This window comes from Balaenoptera ricei, chromosome 17, assembly GCF_028023285.1.
Source record: "Balaenoptera ricei isolate mBalRic1 chromosome 17, mBalRic1.hap2, whole genome shotgun sequence".
NCBI classification, from domain to species: domain Eukaryota; kingdom Metazoa; phylum Chordata; class Mammalia; order Artiodactyla; family Balaenopteridae; genus Balaenoptera; species Balaenoptera ricei.
The window spans coordinates 68,475,794-68,492,668 of NC_082655.1; positions in this window are offsets into that span (position 1 = coordinate 68,475,794).

Sequence of the window (16,875 nt, forward strand, 5' to 3'; positions counted from 1 at the left end):
TACTCTGAATATTCCAAAGAATATTTAATCGGAAAATAGATTATAATATTTTCACTATTTTCAGTTGTACGTAGAGGATAAGTGTGTATCTGAGTCTGTGTGTGTGTATATATATACATATATATGTGTGTATATATATATATATATATATATATATATATATATACACACATACATACACATACACAGAGAGAGAGACAATTGTTAACATTTTTATATTTATCTCCTTGTTAAATAAAATAAATATATATATTTTAAAAGGATATAAATATAAAAATGCTAATACTTGTTGTCTCTTAATTTTAGATAATTTAAAATTTCTTTCTCATTACCTTTCTAAATGTTCAAAATAACTTCCAGTGAATAAGAAGTATTTTATAATCAGGAACACATGTGTATATTTAAAGAAATGCTTCAGGAAATGGAAAACTTTATTTATGACAAGGTAACTGGGAATCCAGTTAAGAGTAGCTGGGATCCTGGAAGGAGAAATTGAAAAATCAGGGATTAATGGCACCATATTCATCCCTTTGAATAAGACGAAGGAAAAGATCTGCCCTTCCATGCTGGACATGCGATAGGGATTTCCACAATGTTATGTGCTAGGAAGCAAAGCGGAAGGGAGAAAAAGACATATTTAGATGATATCTTTTTTTTTTTTCCTGCAGGGGGATGGGGAGTACCTGTTATTGGAATTCTGCTTGGAAGGATAAGGAAGTAGGCATGAAGACTGTGTGTAGGCTCATGGCCTTGGCATTTTCAGCAACTGTAACCCCGGGCGTGTGGCTCACCCCCGCGCACAGCCTTCCCACTGCAGTGTTTCCTAGTCCCACATTCCTGATGCCTGAGAGTTACTCTTCTGTCAAAGTGAAACACTGAGCCACGTGCTAGAATCACATACCTCCCTCTCAAAATATTTGACCAACAAAATGGGATTAAAGTTGTGTTGGCAAAGGTGGGTTATAATGATTTTACCTATTGGGAGCTATTCATCTGTATGTTGTTTTTATCATTCCAGATGTTGTTTGTGGAAGGAGAATGTGATTGTTAGCCAAAATCTACATTATGTCATCTGCTCGGTTCTATAAACAGATTACACAAGCTGTACAGACACATGCTGTGGATTGTGGTTAGCTAATTACGTTTAATGCAAATATGCACATGTATAATTCATTTTAAAGGGATTAATTATCAGTGCTATATTTTAGTTCTGAGGGCTTTTGGAAAGACCTCATCATAGAAGTACACTAGAGTCATTTAACAGCTTTTTTAAATGAATACAAGCCATTTGGAATATTATATACAAAACTGATTTTTGTGAAAATACTCACTAACTACATTGACTATGAGATAATTTGGCAAAAATGCTAATCTATATTACGGATAGATTTGGTCCAGGTGTATCTGTTGTCAAAACATAGCATTTCTATTTTTATTTCAAATCTAGGGTACAGACTGTTTCCAAATACAGTCATCTGACTATTAAATCTAAACAATGAAGCATAGCATTTGCCCTGGCAGCAAATAACTGAGCAAATACATTTGTTCCTAGGGAAAGTAAAAAAAAAAAAAATTGCATCATGTTGAACAGATACAATGTTTATATTGTTCACTCAAACTTCTGTTCCCTGTGACACTTTTGCCTGACCACTCAGTGTCTGTTCTCCCCTTCACCTGTGGTGATGTCACCTAATTTTGATTGAGGCAGATATGTAGCCAGGTGCAAAATTAAATTTCCTAGCCTCCCTCTCAGCTACAAGTGGTCATGTGATCATCCTGGCCAATGAAGTGAAAGTGGAAGTTTGGGGGAGGGAGTTCTAAAAAAGTTTTTTAAATGAGACTCAATTCCACGTGTATACAACTTTTGTTCTTCCACTTCTTCCTGCCTAAAATGCTGGATGTGGAGAATCCAACCTGTGAATATGAGACAACAACTGTGCATATGAAATCTGCACCATGGGCTACTGGGCAGAAAGTTGGAAGGAGCCTGCATCACTGATGGTATTACAGGGTCGCCTATACCAGTTCTGAGAAGCCTACCTCTGGGCATCTTGTTTCATGAAAAAAAAAAAAACTCTAGTCACTTGAGTCCCTATAATTTGGGTATCCTGTAAAATGAGGCTAAAATGCATTCCTTCCTGATAGAAGTTCCAATTATGATTGTTAACAGAAGTTTATTGTTTAGTAGAAGTTGTTAAACACACTTAAAATTGTCCATTCCCAATTCATAAAAAAAAGAATGTTTGGGTAACTCAAAAGTCTAGAGTCCCTTCTTCTCATCACCCAATACATTGCTTCTTTGGCTTTAGGGGAAGGCTTTTTACTTCTGAAGACTATTTTTCCATATTACAGCATTTAGAGCCTTCTTTATAAACCATGGTTTCTTAATATAGATATTTGTGGATGGGCTTCATGTATCTTAAGTTTGTAGATTTGTTCCAGTATTAGATAAGACATTTTAATATGATGAATTGATGTTTACCATGAAGCTGTAAGTGAATGTTCATCTTTTTTTTTCAAATTTCGAATGTTTTAAAATTGAAGTACAATTGATTTACATAGTTTCAGGTATACAGCAAAGTAATTTAGTTATATTACATATATATTCTTTTTTAGATTCTTTTCCATTAGAGGTTATTACAAGATATTGAATATAATTCCCTGTGCTATACAGTAGGTCCTTGTTATTTATTTTATATATAGTAGTGTGTATCTGTTAATCCCAAATTCCTAATGTACAAATTTACAAAAGTAGTATAACATTTACATGTTAGGAATATTGCATTGTCTCCTTTAGTCGCATCTAAAGTATATTAAATGAATCATTTTTAAGTGAATTACAAAAATCTTTAACAGTGATTGCGTTGGAAAATAAGTCATACAATGATCATCAGGTCTTAGGGAGACATGGCTACTATAGCTTTATGTGATTAAGTTGGAATAAGGCTTATGTTAAAACTATCAGGTAAGTTTCTACAAATTGGTATTTCCAAATACATGAAAAAGGACGGAAACCTCTTTTCTCTCCACTTTTTGCCTATCATCACTTCTGGTACAGATGTCTATATAGATAATAACACATATACTTTTTTTTTTTTTTTTTTTGTAATTTACTAACTTTCAGGCATGGGGGGGTTGTCAGTGATTGCATTTTAAAAGAGATGATATTTAAACAGGGTATTTAAAATTAAGTAATAATTCTAAAATTCAAATGAAGAAAACTAGACCTGTGGGGTATGCGATATTAGGCAAAGGGAACAACATGAACAAAAACAGTAAGACTGAAACCATTGTAAGATCTGAGCCCTATATCTAGTTCAGAATTGTTGTTGAGAAAAGTCCAATAGGAAAGAGATAGAATAGAATAGTAAACAGGATTTTGAAAGATAACAGATGTTATATATATCAGATTTAGCTTGCCTAAATGTCTTAGGTGTTCAAAATAATATTAGCTTATATAGGAAAGAAGTTTATTTCTCTCACACATAAGTTATTCCCTGAGGAAGCCAGTCTAAGGCAAGTTTGGAAGCTCTGATCATTATCAATTCGAGTTCTCTCCAGTTGCTCCACTGTCTTTAGAATCTCACCTCACAAGTTCAAAGAGCTAGTCTGGCTCCAACCCTCATATCTACAATCCAGTTATCAGGAAACACAAAGGAATAAAGGAAGGACATGCTACCTCCCTTTAAAGATGCTTCGCAGAAGTGGTACTTGACACTCTTGCTTCCATTCCATTGGCCACAACTGAGGCATACGGTCACAGTGAACTGCAAAGGAAACTCTGGAATTTAGCCTTCAGTGTGGGTAGCCATGTGCCTCCTAAAAAAGAGGGGGGGGGCTTTATTATTAAAGAAAAGGAGAGAATGGATAATTTGAAGACAACCAGTGGTGTCTGGCAGACCAACCAAAGAATCTTATAATGAATTCCATAACGCATAGAGAACAGGCAGCTTTCAGGAGGGTGAAACACAATCAGATTTGTTCTTTGAAAATGCCATGGTGCAAAGGATGGATTCGAGAGTTGCAAGGGGAAAAACGAACCAACCAATTGGTTAAGAGGCCACTGTGATAAGAAATGACACGATGGCAGTGGGTAAAGAGAATAGAGGATGGGTTTCCAAGATAATTCGAGGATACAATTTAAAAGATTTGATGCCTGATTATGAGAGGATGAGGAAAAGAGAGGAAGAATGACAATTCCTAGAAAATATGGCCACAGCCAACAAGATAAGAAAGAATTCAGAAGTGAACTTCTAGAAATGACCATAGAGCATCTCAACTGGGCAGAAGTAACCTTTACATTTAGAGATCATGCTGGCTGTGCTCTTATGTGTTGATATGAATTTGCGTGCTTTTTCAGAGGAGTCTGCAAATTTGCTCAACTTAAACTACTTTAATCTCAGTAAAGAAAATCTATAATTTTGGCTACTTAACAAAATGGCATAATCTTAATTTACCAGATCTTTCCAGATATGGGAAAACAGAAAATACTAACAAAACTGTCAGAGTTTATTGTATGCCATTTAATTCATACACAATATGTGTCAAGCACTGTGCTAAATTCTCTTACTCAATTTTTCCAACTCTGTAATTTTCCCAATTTTACAAATGAGCGAATGATTCAGAGAAAGTTTATTTAACTGGCCTGCAGTCAAACCAACTTAGTAAGAGACAGAGCTAGTATTTGAACCTGGGTCTGTCCATGCTTTTGAACACTCCATCATGCAACATACACAATGCTTCTGAGGTCATTGTATTTCTGAAATGGAAAGAAAAGAAAAAGTACACTAAAGATCTTCATAAATGTGACAACACAAGTATTACGTTCTGTAAGGAAAATAGGAAAGATGAGACATTAATAAAATATCCCTCCCTGTTACTTCTCTATTGCAGAAATAATGTTTAATGTTTTACTATTAAATATATTGCTTGGATACACTAAATGACATCACTATATAAAAACAGTAGAAAAACTGGAAACCAAAGATGGGGAGTAGAAAGGTCAACACTCTTAATGTCTATATACAGCACCCTAGTGGCAAACCATGTCTCCTTCCTTTAGTTCCCATTTTTCCTGAGCCAGTCACAGCCTTACTGCTATGGCTTGAATTTTTGTGTCCCTCCCAAAGGCATATGTTGAATCTCTAAACCCCATTAGGATGGTATTTGGAGGTAGACCTTTTGAGTATGGATGACATCATGGAAGTGGAGCCCCTGATGGGATTGGTGCCCTTATAAGGGGATTGGAGGACCCAGAGCTCCCTCTCTCTTTGTGCTATGTGAGAACATAATGGGAAGACTGGCCATCCACAAACCAGGAAAAGGGCCCTCACCAAGAACTGAACCTACTGGCACTTTGACCTTGGACTTCCCAAGGTCAAGGTGCCAGTAGAAACTAATGTTTGTCCTTAAGTCACCCAGTTCTAGCAGCCCAAGTTGAATAACACAATAACACAAGTGAAAGTCCTTAGTTATGTTCTTAATAATTGGTCCTTAGTTATGTTCTTAATAATTGCAAAGACAAGAAAGTGCAACCCATGTTCATAAAGAAAATTAAGTACATGCAAGAAATCTTAACAATGTAAAATTTTCTTTGTTTTCCCTCAACTCATCTCTCAGGCCATATTGGGTCTATCTCAGGTTGGTACCAGAAAGTTCTTCCCTCCTAGTGTATCACCATCTTTTTTTTCTTCTCCTCTAAAGACCTGCTATTCCATCTATCACTTTACCTTCCCCTACTAGTCCTGTTTGCTTCTTCTTTCTTTGAGACTCCTGTTCCGGCTGTCAGTTAACCAATTCTGACCAGCCTTCACCTGGGGAGGGGGGAACTGGTGGGAGAGTAGAAGTGAGGAGAGAGGGAGGATGGAGAGGGGGGTTTGTGGTTTCAGATCCTAGGAGGATGGAATGAAGAAATACTGACACTCCAGTTCCCTCCTCAGAATGAAGCACTGCAACTCTTTCTCTTGTTGATGTTGATCGCCTGAGTTACATCTGTCTCTTTTCACCCTCCAACCAGAGAGAAGTTCTCTCAGTCTGGGTTAGAAATCCAGTAGGTTAGGTGGTGGTGGGAGAGACATCTCCAAACTCCCACACTCAATGGTGTGGAAATATCAGGCAGTAAATATTCCATAGAGACAACGTCCTTCCCCTGCTTTGTGAATCTGGGAACCATCCAGAAAATATTATTTTAGAGGAGATGTTTCCTTCTAAGAATCCAGGATGAACACTTGGGCAGTTAATTAAGTATGTGTAAGTGTCCAGTTAACACTAGGTGGAGCAGCACCAACTAAATTTTCCTTATAATCTGGAAGAATGCGTTATGTACTCTACAGGTGTGGAGAAATTATCATCAGAGGCATATTTCTGATTATTCGCATGTTATAGTCAATGCCATTCTATACTCAAAACACTCTGATATTCAGAACCTTTTATGAGTTCTCTTGCCTGTACTGCAGTATCCCCCAAATAAGCATTTTTTGTCCCGAGCTTTCAGAATACTGTGCAATTCTAGAAGTTACATCGATAAACTAAATGATAGAAGCATTTCTGAACCTTTCTTTCAGATTAAAATTTTTCCTTTAAATGGAATTTTTCTCCTGTTTAATTTGCAATATACATTCCTGAGTCTGGAAATAGCTAGTTGTATATCTACAAATTAATAATAATAATAAAACAAGTAACTTTCATCGAGTACTGAGTCTGTCTCAGGCTTTGTGCTAATCAAACTAAAAATATATTCTCGTTTAGCTTCACAATAACCTTAAGAGTTGGGTAATATTTTTCCCATTTTACAGCTAAGTAAATTGAGGCTTAAACAGTTTAAGATACACGTTTGAGATGGTACAGCTATTGACTACCTGGTCCAAAGTCTAAGCTGTAAACACTATACTTATCTATTTTCCTACAGTCTAATTAAGTCAATGCCAAGTTTTGTCCTATGGACCCTAAGGACTGGCACTCCACTTATTCAATGCATATTATATACAGAATTTAAACTAGCAAATGCTTCTTTAAATTCTGGAATTTTTAGAAATACTTAAAATAGTGGCGATGAGTCACACAGAGAGGCTCTAAGTCACTGTGCCTTTGTCAAGAGAATTTAAGTCTCTGAGTAATTAAATGATGGGAAGATCAGTACCAGAAGTTGATCAGAGGAAGAGACATCCTATTGTGGTTTTAGAGGCTCTTCAAACATATCAGATGCAAATCATATTTCTATTTAGAGCCCCTTTAATGTGTTTTTGTTCTTTCTTTCCTCAGTGACTCTTAAATAGGATAATGAGTTATTACCAATTGTTCATCATGGTGTGTATGGGTCAATTTACTCCTGGATATTTTATCATTTCCAAAGGAGAATGTGCTACAGCTCTAGAGAAGTTGTGTCTATAGACATTCAAAAGTGCAGGTCGATATATGCTGAAAACTTTTCCCTTATAAAATTATTAATAAGGGAAATTGAACATGATTCAACGACATGGAAAGATATCCAGTGCTCTTGGATTGGAAGAATTACTATTGTTAAAATGGCCATACAACTCAAAGCAATCTACAGATTTAATGCAATCCCTATTAAAATACACATGACATTTTACACAGAACTAGAACAAATAATCCTAAAATTTATATGGAATCACAAAAGACCCAGAATTGCCAAAGCTATCCTGAGAAAAAAGAACAAAGCTGGAAGCATAACCCTTCCATGCTTCAGACTATAGTACCAAACTACAGGAATAAAAACAGCATGGTATTGGCACAAAAACAGACACATGGATCAATGGAAGAGAATAGAGAGCCCAGAAATAAACCCACGAACCTATGGTTAATTGATGTACAAAAAAGGAGGCAAGAATATACAATGGAGAAAATATTGTCTTTTCAACAAGTGATATTGGGAAAGTTGGAGAGCTACATGTAAATTAATGAAATTAGAACATTCCTTCACACCATATACAAAAATAAGCTCAAAATGGTTTAATGACCTAAATGTATGCCATGACACCATAAAACTCCTAGAAGAGTACATAGGCAAAACACTCTTTGACATAAATTGTAGAAATATTTTCTTAGATCAGTCTCCCAAGGCAAAAGAAATAAAAGCAAAAATAAACAAATGGGACCTAACTAAAACTTAAAAGCTTTTGCACAGCAAAAGAAACCATAAACAAAATGAGAAGGCAACCTATGGAATGGGAGAAAATATTTGCAAATGATGCAACTGACAAGGGATTAATTTCCAAAATATACAAACAGTTTATCCAGCTCAATACCAAAAAATCAAACAAGCCAATCAAAAAATGGGCAGAAGACCTAAATAGGCACTTCTCCAAAGAAGACATATAGATGGCCAAAAGGCACATGAAAAGATGCTCAACATCACTAATTATTAGAGAAACGTGAGTCAAGACTACAGTGTGGTATGACCTCACACCAGTCAGAATGGCCATCATCAAAAAGTCTATAAATAATAAATGCTGCAGAAGGTGTGGAGAAAACAGAACCCTCAGACACTGTTGGTGGGAATGTAAATTGGTGCAGCCACTATGGAGAACAGTATGGAGGTTCCTTAAAAAACTAAAAATAGAGTTACCATATGATCCAGCAATCCCACTCCTTGATATATATCCGGAAAAGACAAAAACTCTAATTCAAAAATATACACGCACCTCAATAGCAACAATATTTATAATCGCCAAGACATGGAAGCAACCTAAGTGTCCATCAACAGATGAGTGGATAAAGAAGATGAGATATATATATATATATATATATATATATATATATATATATATATATATATATATATGATGGCCTATTAACCATAAAAAACAATGAAATAATGCCATTTGCAGCAACATGGATGGACCTAGAGATTATCATACTAAGACAGAGAAAGACAGATATCATATGATATCACTTACATGTGGAATCTAAAAAAAAAATGGTACAAATGAACTTATTTACAAACCAGAAATACACTCACAGACATTGAATCACCTTGTTGTATACCTGAAACTTTGTAGATCAACTATACTTCAATTTAAAAAATAAAATAAATAATAAATTTACAAGCAATCTTTGAGGGAAAAGCTAACCAGACTACTTAATTAATAATCATTTTACATAAATTAAGATGTAGCAAATTTAACAGCAAAGACATATCATTCCAGTGTTAAACATGCATGTAAGACAGAAAATTCCCAGTGTTGTTTATTAGTAATCTAATATAGAGAGAAATATGGGGCAAAAAGTTTCACAGGAGCCTGGATACCTTCATCAGCTGTCTCTCATCATTCTTCTGCTTGATGTTCCTCAGCACATATGGGATCAGATTCTCAGCTACAATGTTAGCTTACATTTTTAATTTATTGCTCAGTAAATGTGTCCTTCGGCTCTTTCATGGGTCTCAGGGGTATGCAGGGATTGTGTAAACTCGATGCCAAGGATGAGATAGCTATACACACAGTTGAGAGTCAATAAATTTGGCCGCCCTTAAATAAAGTTTACCTCTTTTGCAAATAAATTTAAAGTGCAGGAATTAAATGATACAAATCCTATTTACTACTGGAATTTAGCCCTTTAAAACCCTACTGGTGTCTGAGCTATTTTGAAAGGCTGAAAGAAAAATCATATGGTGAAAATAATTTTTTTGAAAACAGCTTTAGGAAAGTAAAGTTGGTTAACTATTTAAAAAGTAGCCCTTATATGTAACCTCAAATAGATAAACAGAAAATAGAGGTGTAAACAATAGAGGTATAAAGAATAGAGGTACAAACAATTAACTGGAAACCTCTTTTTTGTAAAGCACAATTTAAATCTTTAAAAAAATTTTAAAAATTTTTCTTGAGCTATGTGCAAATATACATAATACACACACCACACACACGGGGAGGGGAGTTTGAGTTCATAAGTTTTTTCCTAGTTGATCAATGTTAGTGATTTAAACAAATACTAAACTTGTATCCAGGAACTTTTACAGGGGACTTTTGTGAGTAGTGGGTGTGTGTTTGGCGGGGGGTGGTTATGTGTGAGTGTGAGCATGTGACTGTATGTGGTATTTTTACATATTTTTTTTAAAACATTAAGCTTTTTAACCCAGTTATTTCATGCATTTATTGTGAATTTTCTAAATTCTTAACTGCAAACATTTTAATATATGTTTTAGATCATTTTGAACTAAATAGCAATTTACTGGTAGTTTAAATCTATTTTGCTCACTGGTTGGATCGCTAGAATCTCTTAATGGCATTTTAAATCCGGAGCATCATGTTATGTCGTTATCCTACTAGATTTGCAATAGCCTGTTAAATCATTATTACAGAATCTCATAATTTTCTTCTTTCCCGTTTGTCTTACATACCATTAGCCTTACTTTCCAATTATGAATCTATTTTATGAGTATATAACCTTTATATTGAATGGCAGTATTTAACTCACATAATTCACAGAATCACAAGTAATATTTTACAGTGCCAGTTTAATTACAAAACCAAGATACACAATTCTTAATTATGGGTGAGTACTATATAATATATTCTTTAGTCTTAAAGGACAATGACAGAATTCTTTTTTTCTTGTATTCCTAGAACATTTATACTTACTTTTGATTGTATTCCTTTTAACAAAAGAATAAGAAACAATTCTATATTTCTTGTCTTAAATATCCAAGTAGAATGAAACTATGAAGTTGGAAAGGGTACATAAAAATATTTTTGTTCTCTCTTAAAATTTAACAAAAACTAGAGAAATAGTTGAGTGTGAATGATTTCAGATAATCCGTTAATATTTGAGCATGAATAAGTCAGCCCCAAATTCAAAGGCAGTGAGGTGACCTAAAATCAATAATATCTGTGTAACTTAGAACCTCATTAAAATAAAACATTATCAACGTTATTGAGAGGCAACTGTAGGCTTTAAGAAGAGTACCAGAATTTGAATTACAGAACTTGAATACATGAGTGAGTTGGGAAATTTGTTAGTTAATCCAGAAACATGAAACTATATAAAGTCCTTAGCATGTGGAGTGGAGAGAATGTAATTCCAAGCTCTGTTTCTTCCTCTTACTAAGACCTATGTTGGATATGTTTCTCTCCAGAACTAATTAACTATCTAACTAACTAACTAACTACCTACCTAACTGACTAACTCTTTGAAACACTTTCTGCACATGAATTCTGGGATACCACGTGCTTCTACCACATTGACTAATCCTCAGTACTCAAATCAAATATTTGATTTGAAATGTCCTTTTCCTGGGCTCTTCCCTGGGCTTTCATCTATATTTTCCTTACATGATATCATGTGATCCCAAATCTTCAACTACCATCCATCAGCTGATGACTCCCAAATTTATATCTCTAGTTCTAACTGCTCTTTTAATTTTAGAATTATATAGTCAACAGCTGTCTTGGAATATCCACATGAATATATAATTGGCATCTTTATTACCCTGTCAAAATAAAAGTCTTGACTTTCCACCCCAGTTTGGTCCATTGATATATCAATAAATCATACCACAATCTAGCCAAGTATATAAACCAGAAGCCCATAGCTCATCCTTGATTCCTTCTTTTTCCCATTTCCCGAAGTTCACTCTGTCAGCAAATCCTATCAGTTTTATGTCCAAACTCTATCTTAAGTCCACCTACTCCTCTCTGCTTCCGCTGTTACCCCTCTGTCCCAACCACTGTTATCTCCCTCCAGGACCACTGCAATAGCCTCCTCACTGGACTCCTGATTCCTGAATTTGACTCTGTGCAAACCACTCACTGCAAAGCCACCACTCTCCTTCTAAAATCACATTAATGACTTCCCACTGTATTTATAATAAGCAAGCCCATTGGTGTGGCTTATTGGCCCTACATGAATTGCCCTGCTTACCTCTCAGACTTCATCTCTCCTCACTCTCTTTCTGTATCTTATTCCTGTCACACTGACTTGTTGTTGTCATATCCATGCCATACTTTGGGACTTGCCCTGACTCTTTCCTTGGCTGGTTCATTCTTAGTCTTTGGATCTCTGTCCCAATGTCACCATTGCAGAGACTTTTCTTGAACACTCCATCTAAAGTATTTATTCAGATGATTTAGTTTTCTCTATTTTAACTACCTTTCTATTTCCTTCAAAAATTTGTCATAATCCATAAGGATCTTATGGTTTGATTTTTTCACTTGTTCATTATATTTCTACCTTCCCCAGAATGTACGTCTTCTGAGGGCAGTAACCCTACTTATATGGCCGACTCTTCCACTCTACTGAGAATTTTCTGGAATATAGTAGGGAATAAATATTTACTTAGTCATTACAACCTTAATTAACTCATCAGCTGAGAAGAAGAAGTGCCTATGTCCTAGTGTTCTTGGGAATGTGAAATAAGACAATGTAGGTATTATCACAGGATATAAAACTTGGAATATTACACACAAACAAAAAACCCAAGAGCAAGCAGCCATTATCAACCCCAATCAAACGTGGTATCCATAGACCCTAGGGTTGGCCCATAATGGTATAGGTTATGGCTTGGCAAACTATGGGTAAGAAAGATTTTTACATTTTTAAATGGTTGAAAAGAAAAGAAAAATAATATTTTATGACACATGAAATTTATGTGATATTAAATTTTAGTGCTATAAGGTTTTTGTGGAACAGGGACACTTTTACGTAGGCACGTTTTATTTACATATTGTCCGTGCTGCTTTCTTGCTACAACAGCAGGGTTGAGTAGTTGTGATAAAAACCCTATGACCAAGAACAGCCTGTCGTGTGAGAATCGATTATATCAATTCATACCCACTTCTCTATGATATAGATTACTTTATCTTCATTTTGTTGATATAGAAACCTAACTTAACCAATGAAATCCGAGCTTTCCTCTTATTCTAGGGCCCAGTCTGTCTCTCTCTGTCATTTAATTTTATTTTTATAACAATCGTATAAAACATAACATTACTAAAAGGTCATACAGCTCATAAAACACAGAGCCAGAATTTAACCTCTGATCTCTGCCTCCAAAGCCTCTTTTCTTTTCATTATGTTATTACTGACTCTTTCATGATTGCCTATTGTGAGTGCTATCCAATTTTTTTTCCCCATTGGATACAGGTTTCCTACAAGCTGGCTGTTAACTCTTATGACATTCTTAGCAATTTAACTCGATAAGAAAATCACCAAAGATCTTGCAGTGGTATAAAGGAGCCAATAATAATAGGCTATGCATCGGATAAATACATGGAAAGTCCTAAAAAATCCTTAGAGAACAACCCAATTAACACAATGGCTCAGACTAACAGCCTGCATTAAGAAGCTTGATCATCTAAGATTTTCACTGGTTTAAAAGATGAAAATTGCCACCTGTGCCTACTTCTCGGGTAGTGTGACTGCCAAAGGTTTACATAGTCAAGCAGTAGAAAATGGTTTTGAAAATATATTTTTAAATAAAAATTAAAAATGAAATATCAGTTTATCTTCTAGAAGCTAAGGAACTTGAATACCCTAAACTTTGCTCCTCCCTCTTCTGGCCCAGGTTAAATCATCTCAGTGAAGCTTTTCTGGCCACCCCCGCACCCCACTTACCCCGCGTATCCATAGGCCCCGTATCTGATATGCTTCTAAGGCCCATGTGCATGCAAGTGGCTACCACAGCGTATTACATGGATGTGTTTGTTCACAAGTCCATTTCCCCTACTCAGCACCTCGAGGGCTAATCCATCTTCTATGTATCTCTATAATTTATACATATAGGACAATGGCTAACATCTAATGCTTTGTAAATGTATTTTGTTTATTCAGGTAAACCACCCCAGTAGTAGTGACCTAAAGCAATGTTGTTTATAACTTCACTTTATCAGGTGACAGATAAACACTCAGAGCAAGTTGAAACAGACTGACTACAAGCAGAAATGAGCTGAGCAGGGCTGTAAAGGCAGACGGAAAGACAACTTCAAATCACTCTAGATAGATATTATGGGTGGAACTGTGTCCCCTCAAAAAAGATATGCTGAAGTCCTAAACCCAGGACCTCAGCATGTGATCTTATTCAGAAAGAGTGTTGCAGATGTAGTTAGTTAAGATGAGGTCGTAGGGAGTAGGGTGGGCCCCTAGTCCAACATGACTGACGCCCTTATCAGAAGGCAGAGATGGAGACACAAATGGAGGAAGCCAGGTGATGACAATGGCAGAGAGGAGAGTTATAGAGCTGAAAGCAAAGGAATGTCAACAACTGCCAGCAAAACCACCAGAAGGAAAGATGCCTCTACACATTTCAGAAGGAGTGTGCCCCTGCCAACACCTTGACCTTGGACTGATTGCCTCCATAGCTGTTAGACAATAAAATTCTGTTGTTTTAAGCCACCCAGTTTGTGGTACTTTGTTATGGCAGCCCCAGAAAACTAAAGCTGTAGGAATGGATAACCAGGAAAACAAAGGAAACTAGGGGAAATAAAGCCCATAATACACTTTATGTTGAATAATAATGTTAATATCAATAAAAGGACTGTCATTGTTGGAGAACTTCCTATGATCAGACACTGCCTTACATACATTATATTATTCAATTCCCTCAACAGTCCCATGGGATTGATATTACCAGCGCTGTGCAGCTGGTAATGACCGACTCTTGTGGAGCTGGGAGGAGAGGGAAGGAAGTCCTGATCTGAGCACTGCCAGTTTCTATGGTGTGACTCTTCCCCCCCGTGGCCCACTGAGAGCTGCCATAGTGACACCAACCAGATCACAAAATTCCTGAAAATCGAACACACACTCTCAAGTGTCAATGTGAATTGGCTCCATCACTGGATATTATTAACCTTATTTAATTGATGAGTAAAGTAAGTTTGAGAAGATTAAACAACTTGCCCAAGAGCATCAGAGTGTCCAAGGTGACAGCCCAATGGGAAACTAGACAGAACTGGCAGTAGAGATGAGCTCTGCTAAATCACAGATACAGCCAGAGACTGTGACATCACACAATTTTGTGCAAGGGATTTGCATAGTCTTATTCTCAGCAGCAGCAGTTTCATCACAGACACAGCTGTATGATCATGGATATATGTAGTAATGTATATTTTGCTTTTCTATGGATAGGTACAGAAAACTCATAACTCATCTAAAAAAAGGAAAATAAATGTCTGTTGCTGAACGATGGTGATACACTATACTTGGCAGGATCTGGCAAAGTTAAGGAAAATCAGCTTCAATGCTTCTGGCAAGACTTCAGCTCTGTCCAAATTTTTTTATTCTATCTTCACAAACTTCCTAGAGTTGGCAGCATTTTTCTTCACATAGTCCTGGCGCTACTCCATACAAAAGCAGATATTGACTTAGCATAACAGCATCAGAGGGGTGTGATTATATCCTTTGCAGTCTCTCATCTATGGTTTCAGCCACACATTGGACCTTTGAGAATTATAGTATTGTGAAGTGATTTGGGCTGGACAGTAAATGCTGTCATTATATCTCCATTGTCCCATCTACCCTGACAAATATATACTTTAAAATGGTGTGGTTGTTAACACTGCTTCAAGAAAGGTCCGAAGATCCCCTGCCATCCAAGTGCCGTCCCTATGCAACCCCCTTTCAACTGTCATAGAATTTGTAGAACAACCATTGATTTGGCATTGAGCCTGTATCTTAGGGAGTAAAACATTTTGATACAGGATAAAATTCAGTCTTCTATTGGATGACAATTACTGGCTCATTTAAAACTTATTCCTACAGCATCAAATCAACTTGTTCTATCTCAATGAGGAGTGCTTGAAAAAAAAACAACAACGAGGGAAGTAATTTTTCAGAAGTTACCATTTCTTTTTTTTTCTTTTTCAGTAGAAAGTCTGGTGCAGGAATTTAACGTGTATTTGCTATGTTTACTAGAATCTGGGAACCATCTATTATATTACTACATTGAATTTCTAAGTTTAACGATAAAAGTACTATAAACGCCTTGAAGATCAGTGTATATGTTACCATACATGGTTAATTTTCCGGTTCAGGCAAGATTCATCAGAAAACCTAAAAGAAACCCTCCATGAATCATCAGGAGGATAAATGGATTCAAAACCTTTAAGTTTTAAGGGACATCCAAATAAACCCTTGGCTTCAAAATGCAAATTTCCAACTTCTTCTGATACAGCTTAAGATCGCTGAACCATCAATGACAATTAGAGGGAGGAAAAGAATTTAAATTGTACGACTGTCAGAAGGAGAATGTTAAGCAGGTTTCACAAGTTTATTCTAGTTTGTACAGTCAGATCAAATGGTGAGGTCCCTAACCACATCAGGTAATGAGGAAAATAGAATAACGTGATTTGTCCTTTGTTGTAATCACTGTCTTTTGTAGCAAGCACTGCAAGGGGACCCATGAAGATAACGGGCCCAGGTTACACTAGCTGGGCCTGCAGAGGGGGCCCTGTGCTCTGAGAAAGAAGGCACTGCGTCCCTCACAGAAGCTCTAGAAAGCTCACCTCAGCCAATTCCTGTCTTTCCTACCACTTCGTAATTTGTAATTAAATGCACGCTTTTGTTAGTTTTCCCTTCTCCATCCTCCTCCTTAAAGTATGTCTCATTCATCTTTGCAGAGCTGACATTCTCCATGGAACCATGCATCTTCAAATAAATGAAGAATTGAAGCTTTCCAAGAACACTGATCTACATGAGAATGTCGCCGCTACCGTTTGTGGGAATAATTGTCTATTTCTCCTAAAATGCTGATAGCCATTTTTATTAAGCCAGCAGTTGTGCTTTATCTTATTTGATTCTCAAAACCAACCTCTGTGACAGCTATACTTTTCCCCCCCAATCCTAAGAACAATCTAAAGCTTGTACCTGTAGAACTCTCTGTATTAGTGATTCCATAATAAATAACGATATGTGGGCATCATTTTT